Source organism: Oryx dammah, unplaced genomic scaffold (assembly GCF_014754425.2).
Source record: "Oryx dammah isolate SB20612 unplaced genomic scaffold, SCBI_Odam_1.1 HiC_scaffold_23, whole genome shotgun sequence".
NCBI lineage: Eukaryota > Metazoa > Chordata > Mammalia > Artiodactyla > Bovidae > Oryx > Oryx dammah.
In genome coordinates, this window is record NW_024070207.1 from 100776303 (window position 1) to 100803313 (window position 27011).

Sequence of the window (27011 nt, forward strand, 5' to 3'; positions counted from 1 at the left end):
TTCTAATAAAGAGCTAAAGGTGAAACTCCAATACTTTGGCCACCTCATGCGAAGAGTTGACTCATTGGAAAAGACCCTGATGCTGGGAGGGATTGGGAGCAGGAGGAGAAGGGGACAACAGAGGATGAGATGGCTGGAGGGCATCACCGATTCAGTGGACATTAATTGAGCAAGCTTTGGGAGATGGTGTAGGACAGGGAGGCCTGGCATGCTGCAGTCCATGGGGTCGTAAAGAGTCAGACACCACTGAGCAGCTGAACAACAACAGCATATATCCCTACTGAGTAAAGAGAAAATAAAGCATTAGAAATAACTTTTAGGAATAATTTACGATTTTAGGTGTTGATGAACTTTCCAAGGAACTCTTGAGTTCTTGTTCTCAGATCCCAAAGATTAAAATATTTTGGAAATTTTTAAACTCTCAGCTAACTCTCAGCAGAAATCATTTGGTGGATAGAGAGGAAGGTGGTAATTGCCAGACCCTGTGATGTCTTTTCACACATACACCCCCTAGGCTATAACTCCTCCATTTAGTTAATACTGTTTGGCCTTTGGCATGTAAAATTGTTACATCAAACACGAAATCATTAATTTTAAAAGATTGAGCTTGATGCACAAGTTCTGATATTCAGTTTGCTCAGGTTTTTAAGCTTCTGGAGTTAGATATCTTTTTTGGAGTTTGCTGTATTAGGGTAGACTAGTGATTGTCTATAAGGTGTTTTGATTCAATAATCTCTATATCCTGTACACTAATGCCTGCTGTTAGGTTTTATTAACATAACATAAGAGGTTAAAATTAGTACTACAGGTTTAGGTTGAGTGCCGGAGAGAGCAGATAATGAGTCGCAATTTTTAGGAGCAAAAGAGATGTTTCCACAATTAACTAAAATTGTTCAATAAAGCTGGCAAAAGGCTAGCCTTTGGACTTTGTGACTCTCTAGCAGTAAAATGGAAAAATTTCTAACTCAAAGTGTAGGCTTAGCCTTAAAAATAGTTGGAAAATAAAGTTTGCATGTCTACCATCTTTGATTTCCTTGTAAGATTCAGAAACTTTGTATGAGAAATGTGTTTTGACAGTTTATAAAGGATGTCAAAACAGCATATGCATAGCTGCAAAATGTCAACTCCTAGTTCTGTTCTATTTCAGTCTGTGGCCCATGTTGTCAAGAGAAAGGCAATGCAATTAATCACAAGGTACAATTTAAGGTTTATTATGTGGACAAAATTGTCCCATCTCCACCTTAAAATATCCTGAAGTTTTACCCTTTCTTCCTCCTTTCTTGCTAGCATATGTTTTAGGTTTTAATGTTGTGTATGTATTTTGGGAATCCACACAGTGTTGCAGTTAACTTGGACTCACTTTCCTTCATTCATTTAATTTCTTCCTTTCACAGGAAGTAAAAACCTTCAATTGATTGCGTCTCTTATCCTGCTGCTAGTATATTTCCATTTAGGGTTCTCAGAATATTGATGTATCTGCCTGTTAACAAAAATGGGGTGCTTTTAAGATACGTCATATAAATGGCTGCTAACTTTGAACATAAACATACTTCTCTTTAGGAAATGAATTGCATTAAACATTCATTTAAATATTCTTCATGTTCATAGCAACCTTAAATAGCTAAACTGTGGCAGCAACCCAATTGGCCACTGAATGAATGGATAAGCAAAATTAATAAGTACATATAATAGAATATTATTCAGCCTTAAAAAGGACATTCTGACTCATGCTATAGCGTGGATGAACCTTGAGGACATCCATCATCCAAAGTGAGATAAGCCCGTAACAAAAATATAAGTACTATATTGTTCCAATTGTATGATGTACCTAGAGTGATCAAATCTTGGAGACAGGAAGTAGAATGGTGAATTTCCAGGGACTGAGGGGAAGGAGGGGATGGAGAGTTACTTAATGGGTAACGAGTTTCACTTTTGCAAGATGAAAAGAGTTATGGACATGGATGGTGATGATGGTTTTGCAGTATGAATGTACTTAATACAACTGAATTGTACACTTAAAATGTTGTTAGTAAATTTAATATGTGTTTTAATGCAATAATCAAAGAATTGTGAATATAACACAATAAATCATTATTTTTTCATGTGTCTAAAACTTTGGCTTTTAAGTACAAAAATGATTGAACTCAAGATGGTTTTTCAAGTAACTATTTTCTCTTGCTAACCATCAGTACTAATAGTTGGAAAAACCTGTAATTATTAATCCAGTGATGAAGCAATTTAAAAGTTTTTTGTAGAACCATGAAGATTCAGTTGAATGCTTTTAGAATAAGAAATATCTATTCTATATGTCAGACCAAGTGTGCACTTCTCATTTTTGTGATAATGTGAATGTTTGGGAAATCACAGTAGTACTTGTCTCCTCTGAATTGGAGCTGTGTTGTGGGGTAGCTTCATTTGATTTGTTAAACTCAGATTTACCCTTGGAGGCAGCACAGCAGCTTTTGCAGGTACAGAAATGGTCTTTGTATTTAAATGTGCTGCCTGGAACACACTTCCATCTGTTTTCTGTAGTTTACACAAAGCATTAGTTCATTTCCAGGGGTTCAAAAATTCTAATTCTAAAGGTTACATTCACACACACAGAAGCCCAGTGGGATTAGAATTCATATTTTAGGAAACGCGTGTCCTTTTGCTCTGTGAACATGACTTGCTATCTCTGCATTATCTGGCTGCAGAGCCATTACACTGGCACTTCTTTTCTCTATAAACTTGTTCCCGTCTTCGTCCTGATGTGATAGCACAGAAAGATGAGCAAGTCCCAGGACTAAGAATGAAGACATCTGGAGTTTATGATAAGGGAACCACTTAAACCTAGGAGTTCTGTGTATTTTTTTTTTAACCAAGGTCCCTTTACACTTTCTAGACTTGCTGAAATCTTCGCTATTCAAAATGACTTGTTATTTGGGAAACTGTCTGTGAGCCTGCTTTATAGCTTCAGGTAGGGTAATTACACTTCCCAAATGTTCATGGATAAATTCAATTTTAAATGTTCATGCCTACTGTCAGACCATGCATCTAGATGTGGGGTTTGGAAAATAGGTTTTCTGTAGCTGAATAGTTCTATTTAAACTTTATTTTGGTAAATTCAGATCTTTCATGTATCTGAAATCCTGCCACTTGTGTTTCCGTACAACTAAACACCAGTATAAATAAGAGTTTCATTTAAATTTTTGTATGCTTGTTACTTTAAAGAGAAAACTTTAGAGGAGGAGCTTTCTATGTCCTCTTAGGAGGAAATTTCCTGAGATGTCTTGGTCAGAGAATAGTGGCTTAAGAAGTACTCAGTAAATGCAGTTTACCATAGACAATTATTTTGATGCCACCTCAGCTAAGTCTAAGTAAATTTTTGTCTGCAGAGTAAAGCTCCATGAGCAAATAAATGGTGGCTCATTGCTTCTCACATTGATCATGTTGATAGCATGGTCATGTATATGCTGGGAAAAAAGTCAATAGTTTTGAATGTCTTGAGAAGAAAGGCAAATGGAATTTGCTTAAACTTATAAAAGCAAAATCAAACATATGAACTCATAAGAATTAAGAAATTAAAATTTTATACTCAGTTGTTTGGAGAAAATGTGTAAATATCTATGTTACCAAGTCTAAGCTCATTCTGTTTGCCTCAGGACAGGCCAGTGAATCTGAGATGAGATGTTGAGGCAAGTAATACAACTTTATTTGGAAAGGCAACAGACTGAGAAGATGGCAGACTAAGGTCTCAAAATAACCATCTTATCAGGGTCTGGATGCCAGGTTCTTTTATAGAACAGAGTTTGGGGTAGGTGAGGAAATTAAGTAAAAATGCCATTAATCCTGCAAGTATCTTCTAGAGAGGCCAGCCTTGGAAAGGGATGTGTTAATTTCTTCCTCCCTGTAGCCATCTACAGGTGGACAGGGTCCTAAACAAAAGCATTTTGGTTTAACATTCAGGCAAAAGGACAAGATTTGCCAAGGAAGGCCATTATGTATAAACCACATCCTTTTAGTGAACAAAAGCAATGGGAACCAAAGGCTAAAAGTAAAGAAATAGATCCAGCATGGAGTCAGTTCTTCCCTGTAACATCTAGACTTCAAACATAGTCAAGTAAAAATGTAAAACAGTTAAAATAGCCCAGATTTTCTCACTAGAGAAAATAGTTGGTATAATTTATATGTATTTGATATCAATTTTGTCACCAAATAAGAAGTGAAGGAAAAGGATTGAGGTAAAAATACTGCCTTGGTCATAGGCCATTAAGAGTTATTTTGTTTTAGGGAGGATTGACTACAAAATTCTGAATTATATTGTAGCAGTTCTATGGAATCATAAAGTTGGAAATGTTAAATTTATCTTAATCTTCAGATAGTATTTTAGGAGGACTACTTTTTTAAAAAGTTGATGCTTGTTCTTTTATTTTGTAAGGTAGCATAGAAGTTAGATAGTGGCCATAACTTTAAAAAGGAAAAGAAAGGGATTGGATTTATGATTTTCTCTCTATGGTTGTAACTTTTATTTCCAGTGTCCTGAAATGTCATGATTTTCTGCCTTGGAGTGGCACTTTCTATTCACATAAAGGACCCTTTAAGCCACTTTCATTCTACAAACTTAAGCTCTTGGTAAACTTGAGGCAATTTCTTATATTAATTCTTAATATATTCCCTGCCCTGTGTTTTCCCCTTTCATTCTGAAATTGCATTATTGGGTATTTATGCCTGCATATAGTTAGTATTTTTTTTCTCTACTCTTTTCCATGTCTTTTTATGAGCAGCATCCTCATAATAAACTCAAAACATTTATATTGACTTTGTTTTTATTTTTGCTATCATATATATCATATCCAAAAAGTATTTTAGATTTCTCAACATTGTTTTTTATGATCTCATGTTCTTTTTCTGTTATGCAACATCTTCTATCTCTCTACTTGTATGACAAGCTTAAAGCATTCTTCAAGTTTTACATTGTCGTCTTTACTACAAGTGTGTTTTTTACTTTTTTTTTTTTAGATTTGATTATTCTTTCATATTGGGGTTCTGAAACACCTGGTTATCTTTGGCTGCCAATTTAGGCTTAAGACACAGAGACTAAAATGTTAGTTCACATCTTACACATGGGCAGGTTTTGTCAGCAGGTGTTCTTTACTGTACAGTCAATGAGCATAGACCCAGTTGTTTCCTCAGGAGGTCTCTGAATGTTTGTATGTTAAGGTCTTTTCTGCTGGGACGTCTGTTTGCCCAGAAGGAAATCTGGTTTTCCGCTTGAGGGGTAGCTGTGGGGATATAAATCTGGTTATGAGTTCCTGGTATCAAGCAAGAAAGGAGACTGGTGGTTTCAATGATTTTGTGTTTGCGGGGAGAGCAGGGAGTAGCAGTTTGCCCTGTGACCTCAATTCTCTTAGAGACCAAGGAAGAGTTGTTGATTTTGTTTGTTTAGTCTTTTTCCTTGTTTGTAGTATGACATCTTCCAAGCTTCTTACAACTGGATGGGAAACCAGAAGTTGGTTAACTTTTTAAGTACTACTTTTCTCTCATTTTATTTATGTCATTGAGGTGTCATTGGTTTGTAACGTAAGTTGCCTGTATACAGTATTAAGTTTTAGTGGGTTGTATTAGGTTACATGGCCAACGTCCACTTTCCTGTGTTAGTATATAGAAATATAACTTGAACATTTGACCAGGAGGTATCAAGGTGACACTTCCCAAAATAAGGGAAACATTTATACAAAAATAGATTTTAGATATCTGTAATCATTAAAATAAGTCATAAATAGCAGGAAGCTCTTTACCTTCCTTAAAAAAAAAGAATTGTAAGTGAATTATGCATCACTGTTTTCCTACTGCAGAATCAGTAACTATATATTTATCATTACCAGTGAGATTTACACTACCTTTTTGTGTTTTTAAGCTGTTAAATACTATTCTTTTACTTCCACTCAAAACTCTCCTTTCAGAATTTCCTGTAACTCAGGTTTGGTGGTAATGAACTCCCTCAGCATTTGTTTTGCTTCTTTATTGCTGAAGAACATCATCACTGGGTATACAATTCTTTGTTGACAGTTGTTTTCTTTCAGTATTTTAAATATGTCATCTCATTGTCTCCTGGCCTGCAAAATTTCTGTTCAGAAATCCACTGATAGATTTATTTGGATTCCCTTGTATGTACATCTCTCTTTTCTCTTGCTATTCTTAGGATTCTTTGATTTGGAACATTTAGTATGTCTTGATGTAGCCTGATTCAGGTTCCACATATTTGGGATCTTTTGAACCACACTGATTTGGATGTTCATTTCTTTGCCCTGGTTTAGGGAATTTTCAGCCATCGCTGCTTTAATATACTTTTGATTCCTTTCTCTTTGCCTTCTGAAATTTCCAAAATATGAATATGATTTCATTTCATTATGTGTCAAATTTCCCATAGGCTTTCTTCACTTTATTTACTCCCCTGACTAGGTAATTTCTAGTGTTCTATTCTCCAGGTCACCGATTCTTCTTCTATGTGGTTGAGTCTGCTTTTGAAATTCTCTATTGAATTCTTCAGTTCATTTATTGTAATTTTCAATTCTATTAATAGAATTTCTGGTTGTTTTATGTTTTTGCTTTTGTTTTGTTTTTGATGGTTGCTATTCTCTTTCATTTAGTTGCCTTTATTTTGTCCTAGTTCACTGAACTGCCTTAACAGGATTATTTTGAGGTTTTGTCTGAGAGTTCATAGTTCTCCATTTCTTTAGGTTCAATTACTGGCACTTTATTACTTCCATTTGGTGTCATATTTACCTTATTTTTCATGATCTCTTGATTCCTTACATTGGTATTTGTGCATTTGAATAATCAGGCTCCTCTTCCAGACTTTGCATGTTTGTTTTTGCTGAGATAGATCTTCACCAGTCAGCTCAGTCAACTCAGTTCTGAGGGTGTCTGCTGATAATGTTCTTAGGCAGATGGAGCCTGCTGGTATGTTCTATTTTGAGGCAAGGAAAAGTGTTCAAGCCCTGAGAATGGGGATGGGGGTGTGTGTCACTGGCTGAGAACACTTGTATAGGACTGCTTGCTCAGTCCCTACCCAACTGAGGCTGTAGGATGAGCTCTATGGTTGCTTGGATTCTCTGGTAAGGCTTTACTAGATGGTTTGGACAAGATAGTATATTCAGTAGTAGATTGCACTATGAATTAGCTTCCTTCTCCAGGCAGGGCAGCAGTGCCTGTACAGCTTGTTGTTTGGGGACCTGAATAGGGCCAGAGTGAACTGAATTCACTGTTTAAGTGAGGCCACCAGTTTTGCTCCACAAATGGGGGAAACCACAGGTTGTGCTTTCTTTTCAATTGCTACTGTATATAGGACTGTTGTATGGGCCGTGCAGCTTCCTGTATACTCTGGGTAAGTGAGCTAAAGGAAATATTCAGTGTTTAGTGGGACTACAAATCAGATTTCCTGTCCAGGTGCAATGAGAGAAGCAGCTTTAAAGCCAGTAAAGCTCTTTGTTGTCTTAACTCAAGCTGAACAGCACTCCAAGTTCCCAGTGTAAACAGGACCACTGGATTTGTTCTATAAACTATAAACTCTGCTTACCCACTTCTTGGCTCAAGTGCTGCTAGGCTGCCCATCTTCCAGGACTTCTCTCCAGCTCTTCTGGTTAGATGGGGCTGGAAGACACTATCTTCCAGCACAGTGGGTGGAGCTGTGTCTCAGTTCCCTTGCCCCTGCATGGCTGAGGAATGGCAACTCCAGGCTACTCTGTTTCCCAGATAAGGATCTCCAGTTAGGAAGGGCTGGGAGGTCCTCTCAGACTTGACATTGATTTAATCCCCCTGTCTGTGTGCAGCACTCAAATGCTCTATGACTGGTGGTGACTTTTCTGTGGGGGTGACCAGCTCTGCCTGCCTGCCTCTTGGTTCAAGTGCTACTGGGTCTCACTGCTTCTAGGAGTTCTTGCCAGTCCTCTGGTCAGATGAAATGAAAAGACATTTTCCAGAGCAAGTGGGGCTATGATTCAGATCTTTCTGTGGGAAAATCAGACTTTAAGTCTGCCAGAGCTCCTTATTTGAAGATCTTAATTAGGTTAATCTGCATCCTGTGAACGGAGAAGGCAATGGCACCCCACTCCAGTACTCTTGCCTGGAAAATCCCATGGACTGAGGAGTCTGGTGGGCTGCCATCCATGAGGTCGCACAGAGCTGGACACGACTGAAGCGACACAGCAGCAGCAGCAGCAGAACCCTGTGAAGGCCCTGGTCAGATTACGCCACTGACTTGATTCTGCAGATGAACAAAGCCATTGGTTGGGTTTACTGCCTGGGAATTACACATAGGAACTTGAGATCCCTGTGCTGGTTGTTGCAACCCCTACCCTCTTTTCCATCACAGATTCCCAGTGTTCGAGTCCTACCAATTCCCCTGCGCTTCTCCAGGTACAAGATCATAGTTGAGCTCTTCTGCAAAGTGACCCACAATGCTGGGGGAAGCTGATTGTCTCCTCTGGGTTTCCCTTTCCCACTTGAGGAACCAGAGGCTCAGGGGAGACCTCTCCATGTGGTGCTGCACTGGCCTGGGGCAGGGGCAATGCAGTCACCATTAACTGCTTCACTTACTATCTAATGCAGTTTGTTTGAGTGTCTGAGGTACAGCCTCACCTCTCCCACCCCACTCTCAGCGCTTGTGAGGGGAACCAAAATCAGGAACCACTTATATTGCCATCTTTGTGACATCACTATTTCAGGTAGCTCTTTAAATATACTTTGTTCCTCTTGCATATCAAACAGACCCATGATTTGATACACCACTTGATAACCTTCATTCCTTTCTTACAAATAGCTTTCACATTGTCCTCATAATAACTGGTTAGGTATTTTTCACAGCACTTTACCAATATTATCTTATGTAATGCTCGTAAATTATATGATGAAAATACTGTTTTACTATGAATTTGCAAGTAAATAATTGGGACACAGAGCAAATTAATCATTTACCTACGGTCTCACAGGTATAAGTCATAGAGCCAGGATTCAGAACATGCTCAGTAAAAGCCTGTGCTCTTAACTAAAGAATATTTTTCTCTTTCTCCCTCTCCAAGCAGATTAGTTGACAGGTGAGCATGTTTCAGCTGAACCATTGATGGGCAAGAAATCTAATCCCAGAGATATGAGTTAAAGAATAAGTCATTAAGACTTTTGGAGTAAATAACTCAAGGTTCCTATAGTTCATCAGAGGATAAAAGGAACTTTCTCATGACAAAGACTACAAGTTTCTGTTGTTTGAGCTACTCCACTGTTTCTCCTGATCTCTGTCTTTCCCAGCTTCCATGTTATATGATTTGTGAGGGGCTAAATTGTGGTGCCTTCCCTGGTGGCTCAGTGATAAATAATCCACCTGCCAAAGCAGGAGACACAGGTTCGATCCCTGGGTCAGGATGATTCCCTGGAGAAGTAGAGGGCAACCCACTCCAGTATTCTTGCCTGGAAAATTCCATGGGCAGAGGAGCCTGGCAGGCTACAGTCCATGGGGTCACAAGGAGTCAAACACAACTTAGAGACTAAACACCACACTAAATATTGTGGTGGGAAGTAGTAGAAACTAGAATGTAAATTTGAAATGGTCCAAGGAAGAGAATATTTTGTTGTAGTTGTGTATTTAATTGTTTTGAACTATGCGAATTTTGGAAAGGTCTTTCTGCTGTGTTTTTGTAGCTCTTCTTTGTGCCTGATTGACGAGAGGCCTACAAAAATATCCAAGATTCTGGCAAGCTAAATCTGTGTCTTCTTTGAGTTTTTTTTTAGATCATCAAATGGCACTGACTTTTGAAAAGTACTGGTAGCTTAAGTGAAAAATATTAGCCTCTTAAAATCAAATTCTGGAATACGTGAATGATCATTAGATACTTATTGCTCAGAACCAGATAAAGTTTCTGATAAAATTTAGAAGAGATTCATAATAAAACTAGGGGTGAGCTGCTTGCATGATCAGGCCATCCTGTTAAAGAATAATTGTTTACTCTCTGTTTATATGTTGATCAGGGTTTGAGTCATCCACATGCATGGAGAGCTCATTCAGCTTTTTCCCTTAAATATGGCTTCATAAATGATTTAGCATGGTTACCCAAGTATCATGTAGCTTAAAATTACATTTAATTCTCTCAAGCATTCCATGTATAATGCTGTAATACATTTTGTAGAACCAAAATGTGCACAATTAACTCATACACAACAGTTTCTAATGTTTCCCTTGCTGGCCAATGCCACTCTATATTTCTATCATTGTCAAGTAATACTGGTAGATGACAAAACAAAAAGGTAGACTATATTGACTATGGTTGTGCTATTATGTAGATAAGAAAAACATCATATGAGTTTTTTGAAAACATACAAATAAAAAATAGATTACCTTAGTCATACTGAAATAAAAATAAATGTAAATACAGCATAGTGATTTGTTCAACTGCAATTAGTTTTTCAAAACCTACAAGATATAACAAACTAGTATTCATATATATTGCTGTTATTGTTGTTCAGTCGCTAAGTTGTGTGGTTGTACTCTTTGAGACCCCATAGACTACAGCAAGCCAGGCTCCTCTGTCCTCCACTACCTCCTGGAGTTAGCTCAAATTCATGTCCACTGAATCAGTGATGCTATCTAACCATCTAATCCTCTGCTGCCCTCTTCTCTTGCCTTCAATCTCTCCCAGTATCAGGGTCTTTTCCAATGAGTTGGCTCTTTGCATCAGGTGGCCAAAGTATTGGAGCTTTGGCTTCAGCATTAGTCTTTCCAATGAATATTCAGGTTTGATTTCTTTTAGGATTGACTGGTTTGATCTCCTTGCAGTCCAAGGGACTGTCAAGAGCCTTCTCCAATGCCACAGTTCAAAAGCATCAGTTCTTTGGCGCTCAGCCTTCTTTATGGTCCAGCTCTTACATCCGTACATGACTACTGGAGAAACCATTGCTTTGACTATATGGACCTTAGTTGCCAAAGTGATGTCTCTGCTTTTTAATATGCTGTGTAGGTTTGACATAGCTTTTCTTGCAAAGAGCAAGCATGTTTTAATTTCATGGCTGCAGTCACCATCTGCAGTGATTTTGAGCCCAAGGAAACAAAATCTGTCACTGCTTCCACTTTTTCCCCATTTGCCATGAAGTGATGGGACTCAATGCCATCTTAGTTTTTTGAATGTTGAGTATCAAGCCAGCTTTTCTACTCTCCTCTTTCACCCTTGTGAAGACTCTTTAGTTCCTCTTCACTTTTTGCCCTGAAAGTGGTATCATCTGCATATCTGAAGTTATTGATATTTCTCCTGGTAATCTTGTTTCCAGCTTCTGATTCATTCAGCCTGGACTTTCACATGATGTACTCTGCATATAAATTAAAGAAGCAGAGTGACAATATACAGCCTCGTTGTACTCCTTTTCCAATTTTGAATCAGTCCATTGTTCCATGCCTGGTTCTCTTGTTTCTTGCCTCGGATGCAGATTTCTCAGGAGACAGGTAAGGTGGTCTGTTATTCCATCTCTTTAAGAATTTTCCAGTTTGTTGTGATCCACACAAAGGCTTTAATGTAGTCAATGAAACAGAAGTTTTTCTGGAACTCCATTACTTTCTCCACGAACCAAGGAATGTTGGCAAATTGATCTCATGTACATTACATGTTTTGTCTTTTTCCTCCATTCACTCTCTAAGGTTTTCTGTTTTTCTTTTTTCCCAGTTGTATCAGTAATCACTATTTATTTTTAATTGAATTATATTTGACTTACAGTGATATTAGTTTCAGGTGATCAGCATAGTGACTCTACTTTTACAAATAATATCCTATTAAAATTTGTTACAATATAATGGTTAAAATTTCCTGTGCTATATAGTATATCTTGTTTTATTAATTTTTGTATTCTTTTTTAAATTTATTTTAATTGAAGGATAATTGCTTTACAGAACTTTGTTGGTTTCTGCCAAACATCAGCATGAATCAGACATAGGTATATGTATGTCCCCTCCCTCTTGAATCTCCCTCTTCATCCCACCCTTCTAGGTTGTCACAGAGCCCCTGTTTGAGCTCCCTGAGTCATACAGCAAATGCCCATTGGCTATCTATTTTACATATGGTATTGTAAGTTTCCATGTTACTCTCTCCATACATCTTACCCTCCCCCCATGTCAATATATCTTATTTTATACATAGTAGTTTGAACTTCTTAATCACATACTCCTGTCTTGCCCCTTTACCCTTCCCTCTGCTGCTGGTGACCCCTATTTTGTTCTCTATATCTGTGAATCCATTTCTGTTTTATGATATTTATTCATTTTTAGATTCCATATAAAAGTGGTATACAGTACATTACTTTGATTTATTTTGTTAATCACAATATTCTCTAGGTCTACCCATGTTGCTGCAAATGGCAGACTTTCATTGTTTGGCTGAGTAATGGCTGAGTAATATTCCAGTGCACATAAATACCACATCTTCTTAATCCATTCATCTGTTGATGGACAGTTGGGTTGCTCCTATATCTTGGGTATTGTAAATAGTGCTGCTATGAACACTGAGATTTTCATCATGTGTGTGTGTGTGTGTGTGTGTATATGCATACCCCTGAATGTAATTTCTGGGTCATAGGATAGTTCTATTATTTTTTTAAATAAACTTCCATAATGTTTTCCACAGTAGCTGCACCAATTTACATTTCCACCAGCTGTATATGAGGATTCCCTTTTCTCCACATCTTCTTCAACATTTGTTACTTGTAGATATTTTGGAGATAGCCATTATGACAGTTGTGAGGTGATAGGTCATTTTGATTTTGATTTGCATTTCTCTAATCAGTACTATTGAGCATATTTTCATGTGCTGGTGAACCATCTGTATGTCTTTTTTGGAGAAATGTCTATTCAGGTTTTCTGCCCATTTTTTGATTGAGTTGTTTGGCATTGAATTGTTGGAGTCATTTATGTGTTTTGGATATTAACCCCTTGTTGTTTGTATTATTTGCAAATATTTTCTCCCATTCTACAGGTTTTTTTTTTTTCCAATGGATGGTTTCTTTCACTGTGCAAAAGCTTATAAATTTAATTAGTTTTTATTTAATTTTGCTTTTATTTCTCTTGCTTACAGAGACATATCCATTAAAAAAAAACTGACATGGTTTATGTCAGAATAAATGTTCTGCCTATGTGTTCTCCTAGGAGTTTTATGGTTGTAGGTCTTAAATTTTGGTCTTCCATCCATTTTGAATTTTTTAATATATGGTATATTCTCATTGTTTTTCATATAGCTGTCCAGCCAGCACCACTTATTGAAGGGAGTGTCTTTTCTCCATTGTATTTTTTGCCTCCCTTGTTGCAAATCAATTAATTATTAAATAAGTAGGTTTTTCTGGTCTCTCTATTCTGTTCCATAGTTATATGCCTGTTTTTGTGCTAGTACCATGCTGTTTTGATTGGGAGAATGGTACCTCCAGCTTTGTTCTTTTATTTCAAGATTTCTTTGGCAGTACAGGGTATTTTGTAGTTATATATGATGATGCTATATGATGATGTAGTTATATATTAAGATGATGCTAATTCTGTGAAAAATGTTATGGGTATTTTGGTAGGGATTGCATTAAATCTGTAGGTAGTTTTGGGTAGTGTGACCATTTTAACAATGTGAATTCTTCTAATCCAAGAGCATGTGATATCTTTTCATTTATTTGCACCATCCTCAGTTGTCCTCATCAGTGTTTTATAGTTTTCAGTGTATAGGTCTTTCAACTCCTTGGCTAAGTTTACCCCTGGTATTTCATTTTTTTTTGATGTGATTAAAAATTGTTTTCTTTTTAGTTTCTCTTTTTGATAATTCATTATTAGCATATTAAAAACCCACCCAATTTCTGTATATTAATCCTGTGTCTTGCAGCTTTCCTGAATTCATTTATTTACTTATTTATTTTGGTGGAGACTTGAGGGTTTTCTATTTGTCATTTGCAAATACTGACAGATTTACTTCTTTGCTTTTGATACAGATGTCTTCTATTTCTTGTTTGATTTTGTGGCTAGGACTTTCAGTACCATGTTAAATAAAAGTAGCAAGAGTGGACATCCTTGTTCCTAAATTTAGAGAAAAAGCTTTCAGTTTTTCACCTTTGAGTGTGAGGTTAGCCATGAGTTTGTCATTAATGGCCTTTATTATATTGAGATATGTTCCCTCTCTACCCACTTTGAGAGTTCCTTGTAGTTTGATGCCTTTGTTTAGTAGTTTGTTTGTGTTCTTTTCTTTTTATCTTTTGTATATCTGTTGGAAGTCTTTGATTTGTGGTTATCATGGGATTCATATATGTTGACATACAACCATATCTACCTGTTTTAAACCCGTAGTAACTTAAAACCATTTGACTTCAAACACATTCTAAAAAATCTGTTTTACTCCCCCTTATGTTTTGTGCTTTTGGTGTCATATTTTACATCTTCATGTCTATTTCTTAACTGTTTATTGTAGTTAGAGTTGCTTTTACAGTTCTTTGCTGTTTATCTTTGAACTAGCTTATAAAGTTGTTGTCAGTTCTTTTATATATCTACCATCTATATACTTCTATATCTACATCATTCTATATCTGTCTATATTTTCATCTTCAGTCCTTTTATGCATTTGCCTTTCCTAGTGGGATTTGCCAGAGAAGGCAATGGCAACCCACTCCAGTACTCTTGCTTGGGAAATCCCATGGGCAGAGGAGCCTGGTAGGCTGCAGCCCATGGGGTTGCTAAAAGTCGGACACAACTGAGCGACTTCCCTTTCACTTTTCACTTTCATGCATTGGAGAAGGAAATGGCAACCCACTCTAGTGTTCTTGCCTGGAGAATCCCAGGGATTGGGGAGCCTGGTGGGCTGCCGTCTTTGGGGTAGCACAGAGTCAGACACGACTGAAGCTACTTAGCAGCAGCAGCAGCAGCAGCAGCAGCAGTGGGATTTTCCCCTATCCTGTAGCTTCTTAGTTCTTTTCCACTTAGAGTAGACCCTTTAACATTTCCTTTCGAATAGGTTTAGTGTTGATGAACTCTCTTAATTTTACTTGTCTGCAACATTTTTCTCTGTCCTTTGATTCTAAATTGTAACCTTGCTGGGTAGTGTATCTTGGTTGCAGGTTTTTTCCCCTTTCAGCACTTTGATATCATGCCACTCTCTTCTGGCTTGCCAAGTTTCTTCACAGAAATCACCTAATAGCCTTATTGGGATTGCCTTGTATATGACTCTTTGTTTTTCTCTTGCTGCCTTCAGAATTCTCCTAATCTTTCACTTCTATCATTTTAATTTTATCTCCTGGTGTGAAGATGTTTGGTTCATCATTTTGGGGGTCCTCTGTTCTTCTTGTTCCTGGGTATCTTTCCTTTTTTTTCTAGTTTGGGATGTTATCAGTTGTAATTTCCAGAAAGATATTTTGTGATACCCTTCTATCTGTCTTGTCCTTCTTGGTATGATTGATGGCATCATACAGATGTCTTTAACTCTTTTTGAATGTTTAATTTTTTTCTTTTGCTGTTCCAATTGAGAGATTTCCATTATTCTGTCTTCCAGATCACTTATGCATTTTCTATGTCACTCTATTACTTATTCCTTCCAGTGTATTTTTAATTTCAGCTATCAAATTCATTTCTCATTGAGTCTTTTAAATATTTTCTATTTTCTTGTTGAATTTTCCACTTTGTACATCTATTCTTTTCCCTAATTCAGTTAAGATTGTTGTTACTAATGCTTTGAATTCCTTATCTGATAATGTGTTTATTTCTGTTGATACTATTTTGTGTATCTTATCTTGCTCTTTCAGTGGAGAGCAGTTCCTCTGCCTCTTCATTTTGCTTAACTTTCACTACCTCAATAAACTCAAGTGAAAGTTACCTGGTGTGGTCTTGAAGGGGTGTTCTTAACATGGGTGTGTTCCTGTACACACTGCATGTTCCCAGTGCCTTCGGTGGGAGAGCTGGATTTGACATGGACACGTGTCACTTCTTTCTTCAGCATATGGAGGCAGCTATCACCTTGGTAGTGGGTGGAACTGGAGATTGAGGGGCTAGAGCTGGAGCTGAGTGTGAGGCAGGACTTTGTCTCTATTCAGTGCCCATCTCCAGCCTGTGAGAGTTAGGGTCTGATTCCAAGTTGCTGAAGCAGGGAAGCCTTGAGTTTCAGGCCCTACTTGGCCCTGTTCTCTTTAAGTATGCTTTCCCCCTCCTCATACCTGGACACTAACCTCAGAAATGGGGGATGCTAAAGCAAATGGAATGGAGATCGTCCTGGGTGTTCTTTGGAAGGACTGATGTTGAAGCTGAAACTCCAGTACTTTGGCCACCTCATGCGAAGAGTTGACTCATCGGAAAAGACTCTGATGCTGGGAGGGATTGGGGGCAGGAGGAGAAGGGGACGACAGAGGATGAGATGGCTGGATGGCATCACCGACTCGATGGACATGAGTCTGAGTGAACTCCGGGAGTTGGTGATGGACAGGGAGGCCTGGTGTGCTGCGATGAATGGGGTCGCAAAGAGTTGGACACGAGTGAGCGACTGAACTGAACTGAAAGCAAATGGGGTCTGTGCTGAGTCTCAGGTCATTTTGGCCACAGAGGTCTGAGTGGTCTCAATGAGATGCCTGTCCAGGTACCCACAATTATTTGATACACTTGTGCATGTCCCTTGGTCCCTCACAGCAGATCACTGTCCTCAGCCTCTGCCACCCCCAGCCTGTGGTGGAGTCACACTGCAAGGCCTAAGGGCCTGCATAGACTCTCAGGATGTATGGGGTTGAGCTCTGGTGTCATGGCTGCTGTTAGAGATCTTGGCTGCTTGAGTGAGAGTCAATAATGACTGCTACTGCCCCTCAGGTTCCCTCTGGGACCAGTTACTTCAACCCGTGATTAAGTCTTCTCCCTAGTCATGACTGCCTCAGATCCTGTGCTGTGCTGTGCTGTCAAGTGTGTGGGGCTGGTGTGTTTGCTTGGCTCGGGTTGTACACTAAGGGCTTCATGAGAAACCCAGCAGCTGCTAAGGCAGATCTCTCTCTGCCCTTCTGTGGGGGCAAGCCAGCCCAAACACAATCCTCATGAGCAGACTCCAGGCTTCTCACAGCCCTCCTCTTAGTTCGTAGTGGACTAGTCTTCCTAGTCCTCCTCCTAGTCCAAGCAGCCAAGGGGGCTCATCTTCCCCATGTAGAATCCCTGAACTGGCGTGCCTGCTCTGTGGCTCTGATCACTCACTCTCCAGGAAGTGTGTCTGTTCATGCAATCTCCCTTTTCCTATGAGTCTCATCCCAGGAGCATAGGTCCTGATCTAATCACATTTCTTTTCCTTCCCAATTCTTTGTGCATCTTTGTTGTGTGCCTTAGGTGTTTAGGGGTCCTTCTGCAATGGCACCCCACTCCAGTACTCTTGCCTGGAAAATCCCATGGACGGAGGAGCCTGGTGGATTGCAGTGCATGGGGTCGCTAAGAGTAAGGCACGACTGAGCGACTTCACTTTCACTTTCATTTTCTGCCTGTTCCATTTAGTTTTCAGTGAGAATTGTTCCACATGTGTATGTATTTTGATGTGTTTGTGATGTGGTATGGGTGGAGTGGGAGCAGAGCTCCACATCTTCTTGCTCCACCATGTTGATCCAGTCTGGGATTTTTCTTTTGCCATTTTGCTTATTTAATTAAAACTTTTTTCTTCCAGGCATTTTATATCTTGTCTTTGCTTTTATATCATGATTAAAATCCTTGACTACTTTGGCATTCTTGTTATGTCCTTATTTTAAGGAACTAGCAATGACTTAGCAGCAGCAGTGTTAACTTGGAGGTCAGGCATGGACCTGAAGCTCCAATATATTCCCCTAAAGTTGGGAATTTATGCAAATTTGAACCAGAGGAGTCTCACAAGTAATTTTCTCTACCAATGAGATAAATGAAGGACTGATAGAGGACATTGTGTTACTTCCTTGATGTTGAGTAAAGCTCAAGTCTATTTTAATGCAATAAATTGAGTTTGCAAAACCACAATATTTGATCTTAGAGGCAACTACTCTGTCATCTTGATGCCTTTCCTGTCTCTATTTGCAGCTGCTAGCATTATTCCTTCCACTTAAAGATCCACTTAAAATCTTTACTTCTTGCTCTTTGGCTCTCTTTCTTTCTCTGTCTCTCTCACATACACACACACACACACACACACACACACACACACAAATGGTGAGAACATTTGTGTATAAAAGACTTTAATTTCTTCACCTTTCCAGTATCTCAATCCCATATATTTGTCTTTGATATTTTTGCAAGTATGTTCAGATTTATACACAAGCTGCACACTATAGTTTCTGTACATTTGATTTCTGAGTCAGAACACCACATGTGAGCTGGCTCATGCAAGTGGAAATTGTCCTTGACTGTAAGGAAAAAGTTTTTTGAGAACTCATTTTGGTCCCCAGGAAAATGAACTCAATTGTCAGTTCTCCAATACAATGTTTGAAATGACTTTATAAAATGAGTGTTTAATATGGAAAGCTGTAAGCTTGGTTAAGGAGAACCAAAACCATACTGAACTAACTAAATCAACCACATCCTGTTTTAAATCTTTCTGTTGTTGTATCTAAATATTTATAGGTGTATTCATGAGAAATTTGCTTGAGCTATTTCTCACTCTTCCTTCTCATAGCATACCTACTTTTTTCAGCATAAGAATATTTTCTGCTAAGTGTCATAGCAGGTAAATAGCACTCTAGCAGTTCCCATGTTTGCATGTTACATGTCCAGCAGTGCACAAAGATTGGTTGCAGACTTAGTCCTATTTAAAATTTCATGGAGAAGAGTATCTGATTGGTGCGCCTTTGTCAGGTATCCAGGTATGGTCTGATAATCTCTAGCCAAGGCAATAGGTACCCATCTATGTGGACTGGAGAAAAATAGCATGTAATTATAGCCTGGCAGAACCCCCAATAGTAGATACTATTTATCTGTGAAAAGTAAAAGTGTTAGTTGCTCAGTTGTGTCCAAATCTTTGCAACCCCATGGACTGTGGCCGGCCAGGCACCTCTTTCCATGGAATCCTCCAGGCAAGAATACTGGAATGGGTAGCCATTCCCTTCTCCAGGGGATCCTCCTGACCCAGGGATCAAATCCAGGTCTTCCACATTGCAGGTAGATTCTTTAGCATCTGAGTCACAAACAGTAAATTTTAAACATATAGGTAAAATATTGACATGGTTATTGTGCTAATTAACAATCTGTTCCTACTATCAGTAGATTAAATTCTTATCTAGAGCAGTTTCTCTTCTGATTTTTCTATGTCTCTTATATTTTCCATGTGAACTGTTGTGTTTTTCTTTAATACTTTTGCTTCTTTCATTGGCCATTGTAGTTCTATTACTTTCCACAGGAGGCATTCCAATTGATATGTAGAAAACCCAGTTCAAAATGGCTTGCAAAATGAGGAGACATTATCTTACCCAATAAGATGAGCCAACACAAAGTCTAAGATTTGTCAAATCAGAATCATCTGAGTGTCTTCTGCAGTGTCAGCATTACTAATAATTTCAAAGATGCAGGCAAAAGGGAGGATTAGACAAATACAGTGGAAGTCTGTGATTCCTCATGTCTTTCCTTTCTGCATTCAGTGAAAGAGGAAGTGTCAAGTGAGGGTCATGCTTTATCTGACAAGCACGGAGTGGTTAAACCATGACATATCTCCATTTTTAGACCCTGGGTTAAGTAATATTTTTAAGTAAGTCATGCCTCATAATTCCATAGATTATGGGTTAATGATATTTATCCATGGACATCCTGCATGGTAGCTTTATAGATGTTAGGGCTCTTTATCATAGCAAATAGCATTTGATCTTTTTTTTTTTTTTGTAATATGCTTTCCCATATCCTATCCTTTTTTTGAAAATAATTTTTATTGATTTATTTTTGGGTGCTCTGGGTCTTTGTTGCTATGTGGTCTTTTTTCTAGTTGTAGCAAGTAGGGGCTACTCTCTAGTTGTAGGGTGCAGGCTTCTCATTGTGGTGGCTTCTTTTGTTGGGAAGCATGGGCTCTAAGGTGTGCAAGCTTCAGTGATTGCAGCACATGAGTTGAGTAGTTGCAGCTCCCGGGCTCAAGAGCACAGATTGAATAGTTGTGGGACACAGGCTTATTTGCCCTGCAGCATGTGGGATCTTCCCGACCCAGGGACTGAACCCATGTCTCCTGCATTGGCAGGTGGATACTTAATGACTGAGCCAGCAAGGAAGCCACCCATTAGATTTTTTAAAGGAAGCCTAGTTATTAGCATATTTACAAGGAAAACAAACTGTGTCACCTGCCTTCTTTATCTAGAAGCATTTCCTTAGTCAAAGGAGGGAATGGGTAATAGACTGGCTGTTTTAGATGACTCTTTGCTAACTGGGCCTGCAAAATCATGTGGCATGTTATTAATTGGTTTATTCAAGGGCTCAGAGACACCATAAAGAGCTGATATTTCTCAATCTTTGTAGTCCTTCCTTGCTTTATTTCTCCTTCCTTCTTTCTGAAATGCTTTTAGTACTTTTTTTTTTTTTTTGGTCTCTAGGCTTGTTTCCCATATTTACAAAATGGTTGCCATAAATCCAAGCATCATATCTGCACACAAGAGTTTGGAGGCCAGAATGTAAAGGAGACCATCCTCAGGAGTTCCCCACCAGAGAGTCTTGTGTTTCTTTTATTGTAAGTTTATCACAGGCCTAAGTATATCACATTTCCCTAAACTAATAATGGAGAAGGGAGTGTAATTGTCACCAAGTCGATGGTCACTCTGCTCACTGCATGACAGACCAATGAGTCTACAGAGGAGGTGTTTAAGCAAGGAATATGACTTTATTTAGAAAGCCACCTGGCAGCAAAGATTGCAGACTAATGTCTCAAAACAACCATCTAATTGGAGTCTGGATACCAGTTTCTTTTATAGAACAGAGAGCAGGGAAGGTGAGGGAGTAAAGTAAAAAAAAAAAAAAAAAACACTAATCTTACAAATATCTTCTGGAGTGGCCAACCTGTGGGGGGGGATATATTAATTTCTTCCTTTCTGTAGTCATCCACTGGTGTTTACATCCTGAACAAAGTCATTTTTGTTTTAACATTTAGGCAGAGGGGCAGAGTTCCCAAGTCAGGCCATTATATATGATTATAATAACAAAAGCAATGGACAGCAAAGGTTAAAGTCATAGAAACAGATCCAACATGGAGTCAAAATTGCCTCTTCCCTGTTACATAAGTATCATAATCAGAATGGACCAAAACATTCACCCCTGAAGGAGAGGCCTAGATTCTTCTCTAGAAGTTGATAATACCTAAACAAATTATGGTTCTCATTAAGAAACAGTGGTGAGGGATGAACATAGTTTCTGAGTAGTTGGCCAAGAATGTCTCTATAGTCTTTTTAAATTCTATTACCTGCAGATATGCCAGTTGAATCTAGCTCTGAAACTATATCTACAATGGCTAAAAAGCACATTTTCTAAGTGGTTGCTACGAGTTTGAAGTTTGGCCTCTAAATAGTAGAGTGACTGTTTTTAATGTTTCTGACATTTTTATTTCTGTCATCTCTCCTACAAGAGGTTATTTAACACAGAAATGCATTTCTCATAAATAATACTTTAAAAATCAAAATATGATAGTTTACTTTGTGAAATAACTTTCATAGGACTGCCCTCTGTGGTAGTTGTGGAGAAATAATTTTTTCTTAATTCAGTGACTCTAATATTGGAATGCAGAAAATTAGGACAAGTAAATGGGTTAAGTAGTATTTTCTGGGCCTAGAGGCCTGCCTTTTTAACAGGCACCCCTGGAGATGCTGGAGTATATATGTTCTTTAGACCAGTTTTGATAAACACTATTAATATGCTTGGGATGAAGAAATCAATCTTCCAGGTCTGAGTGCTACTTGGAATATTGATTCTTCTTACCCAAGAGCCTTTGCTTCTGAAGTGGTTTTTCTTCCATTACAAATATTATCTTTGAACATTTCAGTCCCTAAGTCATTCCTCATCAACAGGATCATTGTAGGAGTACATTTAAAATGAAATAGGCAGTGCATATGGGGTTCTACAGAAATAGTCACAAAGATTTTATAGTTATCTTCCCAGACTTTTAAATGCGTATCTGGGGTCTCCTTCCTCCCTTATTATGCAGCTCACTTTTAAAAAACATCATTGAAGTATAGTTGATTTACAACATAGTTAATTTCTTCTATTCAGTACACTGACTCGTGTGTGTGTGTGTACACACACACACACACACGTATATATATTCAGTTATACATACATACATTATCAGTTCAGTTGCTCAGACATGTCCAGCTCTTTGCAACCACATGGACTGTAGCACACTAGGCTTCCCTGTCCAACATACATTTTATATATATATATATCTCCCCAACATATATATGTATGTCCTATGTTTGACATATATATATATGTTCTTTTCCATATCCTTTTCCGTTATGACTTGTCAGAAGATACTGAATATAGTTTCCTGTGCTATATAGTAGGACCTTGCTGTTTATCCATCATATATATAATAGTTTGCATCTGCTATTCTCAAACTCCCAGTCCCTACCCTGCAGCTCATTTCTTGACTGAGGAAGAATATGGTAAGAAAATAGTTGTTAGACATCCATCAAACTGTGTGTTAGCTATACTTCCTGGTTCTTCTTGTTAGAGCATAACTAGAATCAAATGTAGCCACCCTTCATATAGAAAGAGTATGTGACTGACAATAACTTGATTTTGGAGAGGCATCAAAATACTCTTGTCCATCTTCCTCATTTCTGAGCTCAAACCTTTAAAAAGTCAACTCCCCTATGATCAATTTAGTAGATGCACACTCCTAGTACATGTTCTGTGATGTTCATTCTTCTCTTTTCCTACTGTCTTCCTGACACACTATCTCTTAATATACTTAATGAATATGTCATTACTTTTACTTCCTTATATTAGAGCTCCTAGGAGGTAATATATTTGTGTGTAAACATTGTGCCTAAAACATTGCCCTGGAAAACATTTAAGTGACGTGAAAAATTGTTATGATCATACCTAACTACCTAACATGCATCACTAATGAAAAGCCTAATGCGTTCCTAACACCAAGCCATACGTTACCTGGAAGAATCTAAAAAACAGAATCTCTATACATATCAAGGAGTTACATAGCCACTGATTATATTATACCTGATATTTATAGTACATATTTATATAGGTGTATATATTATAAACATAATATAGTATGTGCAATATCAAGGTACATATATATTATAATATGCACACATACTATATGTTGTTACATATTGTATGTATCAGTTCAGTTCAGTCGCTGTCATTTCTGACTCTCTGTGACTCCAAGCACTGCAGCACACCAGGCTTCCCTATCCATCACCAACTCCTGAAGCTTGCTCAAACTCATGTCCATTGAGTCAGTGATGCCATCCAACCATCTCATCCTCTGTCGGCCCCTTCTCCTCCTGCCTTCAATCTTTCCCAGCGTCATGTTCTTTTCAAATAAGTCAGCTCTTCATGTCAAGTGGCCAAAGTATTGGAGTTTCAGCTTCAACATCAGTCCTTCCAATGAATGTTCAGGACTGATTTCCTTTAGGATGGACTGGTTTGATCTCTTTACAGTCCACGGGACTCTCAAGAGTCTTCTCTAACACCACAGTTCAAACGCATCACTTCTTCACTGCTCAGCTTTCTTTATAGTCCAACTCTCACATCCATACATGACTGCTGGGAAAACCATAGCTTTGACTAGACAGATCTTTGTTTTATAAATATATATATTTATATATATATATTATTTGATATGTATATATAAATATACACTATTTTTTCTATTGAAGTATATTTTACAATGTTGTGTTAGTTTCTGCTGTATAGCAAAGTGGTTCAGTTATATATATATAAGCTATATTGTGTATATATATGTATGCATGTGTGTGTATGCTTTGTGTGTATGTGGGTTTCTGTTTTTAAAATCTTCCTTCTACCTTGGTCTTTGCCTCCAATTGGCCTACAATGTTTTGCTGTTTCTCAACACAAATTGTGTTATTTTCCAACATTTTAAAACTGCGTGTTTTCATAAAACTTCAATTTCTGGCTCTTCTTGAAAAGTTGAAACAGTTGGCATGTTGGTCCTTCCTTCTCACACTGTTAGACTTGAATGGAGCTATTTTCCTGCAGCTCTCTTCAAACTGGGGAAATGTGGGTTTGTCCTTGACAGTTTCTACCACTTCCTGTACTCTCTCCATTCTAAAGTAGACTGTTCATCATCACCCATTCAATTCAGTTCAGTCGCTCAGTTGTGTCTGACTCTGCGACCCCATGAATTGCAGCACGCCAGGACTCCCTGTCCATCACCAACTCCCAGAGTTCACCCAAACCCATGTCCATCGAGTTGGTGATGCCATCTAACCATCTCATCCTCTGTCATCCCCTTCTCCTCCTGCCCTCAATCTTATTCTGTGTATTATGCCAACATGTTCCAATCTTTTTGTAACTGACACCTGTAGATTCCAACTTCTGGACTATGAGAAAACAGATGTAGTGAATTGCACTTGGCCTATGTTGCCTAAACAGTACATTCTATTAATATTAATAACATGAACTTTGAATGTACACTTGGTTTAGCTATAAGTTCCAGCTCTGCCACTTACTAGCACTGTGATCTATAACAGCTTTAAAGGCTACATAAAAAAAAAAATTGAATTTGCAGCAGAAGTTAACTTTATTAGTTGGTGTTCCCCATAAAATGGGGTTAAATATAGAGAGAAAGGAAAGGAAGGAGTGGAGGAGGGAGAGAAAGAAGGCACTGAAGGGGGAAGGGAAAGAATGTAAGGAATTGGTTTATCAGCTATGGCTACTGACAACTCCCAAGAAATGCAATTGGCAGGTGAGACCCAGAACAAGTGGCACATTCCAGTTTGAAAGCTGACAGGCTCCAGATACCTCCTCCCCCTTCTTCTTCTCAGTTTAATTCTGAAGACCAGAAAAGAGGAATGTTTAGTTCATGTAGTCAGGTGGAGGAATTTCCTCTTACTCAGCCTTTTGTGCTAATAAGGTCTTTCTTCAACTGATTGAATGAGTCCCACCCACACTGAGGAGGACAATCTTTTTTATTCACTTTGGTGACTCATTGTTAATCTCATCCACAAAAATCCTTATGCACAACCAGAGTAGTTTGGCTAAATGTCTAGGTACTCTTGGCCCAGTCAAGTTTATAGATGAAATTAGCTGTCATATTAAACAGTTTTTGAAAGAATAAATGAGACAATGCATGGAAAGCACTTTAGTACAATGCCTAACAAATAGTATAATTTAAATGAATATTATTTAATGATTACTAATATCATAAATTTCCCTAGTATTTTAACTTTTACCTGTCTGGATGTACTTTCTGATTTCCTTATCCTTGAACACTGCAAGAGTTTGGGGCACTAACCCCTGGCACAGTTGAAAATTCACAGGTAACTTTATAGTCAGCCCTCCATATCTAGGTTTCCACATCCATGGATTATATACAACTGTCCTATATATGTATCAAAAGTGCATGAAAGTGGACTCATGCAGTTCAAACCTGTCTTGTTCAAGGATCAACTTATACTTTGCTTGAAATCTCATCAAAGGAGAAGACAGACCTTTAGGTATGTGTGTGGATGAGAAAGGAAATGGAAGAAAACAAGCCTATGCTGAGTCCCTTCCTATTGTATTCAGTGTAATATTTCTCTGTTTGATTTCACTCAAAATCTTTCAGAAGTGAACATCATTCATCACGTTCATTTCACAAGTAAATATACTCAATCTCAGGTAATCAAACCAATTCAAACACCAAACTAGTGAATAAAGTGGGTTTCCAACATACGTTGTTCTGATGCTAAAACTTGTATTTGTTCCCATCTAGGGAAATGCCTCTTGATTGTTTGCCACACGTACTCTGGAATATGAGTACATGTATAATAATGTCTCAGAATCACTAAGGAGTTATTAAAGCTGAGATTCCCAGTTTGTACTTACACAGATTTTTTTTTTTTACTAAGTATACCACATGTGCATTCTAAGAGGGAAGTTATTTAGTTGAATTTTCTCTGAGATAACTCTAAGTTTATTTGAAGAGCCAGGAGGTCAACTGTATTTCCAGAACTCAGTACTCTTCCTCCAATCACAGGCAGACAGAAAATAGAACTATTTTCTACAGAACTACTGTAGGAAATACTGAAACGTAGGATGAGAACAAAGAAAGGATCCCAGGGATATCCACAGCTTCATATTAAATGCTTCTCATAAACATTGCCTTAAATTTTTAATGAAAGCCAAATAGAAATGCTTCATTTGTCGCAAGAGAGGTCGTTTATGTGATCTTCAGTGGTATTTTAGTCAATAGTACAGAACAATAGCAATGACCAAAAAAAAAAGTATTTTGGGGAAATATGAACTGTTTAACATGATTTGTAAATGTATAGTCATATCTTGATGGTGGTAAGAATCCAAGACAATGTAAAATTTTAGTTTTGCTTATTTTTCAATCATTGTTTTAGGGACAATGTAGGATACTACTTAGTGGAATGCAAAGTTACATACATATCGGGACTCTAAGCTAAGCTAAGTCGCTGCAGTCATGTCCGACTCTGTGCGAACCCATAGACGGCAGCCCACCAGGCTCCCCCATCCCTGGGATTCTCCAGGCAAGAACACTGGAGTGGGTTGCCGTTTCCTTCTCCAGTGCATGAAAGTGAAAAATGAAAGTGAAGTCGCTCAGTCATGTCCGAATCTTAGCGACACCATGGACTGCAACCTACCAGGCTCCTCCATCCATGGGATTTTCCAGGCAAGAGTACTGGAGTGGGGTGCCATTGCCTTCTCCTATCGGGACTCTAATAGTACTAAAATTATGATAATTAGGCCTGAGATCTAAAATTGCAAATTTTCTAGTTGTTGCAGAAATATGCTGTTAAATCATAGGAAGTACACTAAAAAAAGTGATGAGCTATTCCTAGATAACCTAGGACATAGGTTGTGACTTCTCTGCAACTCATTTCATTTT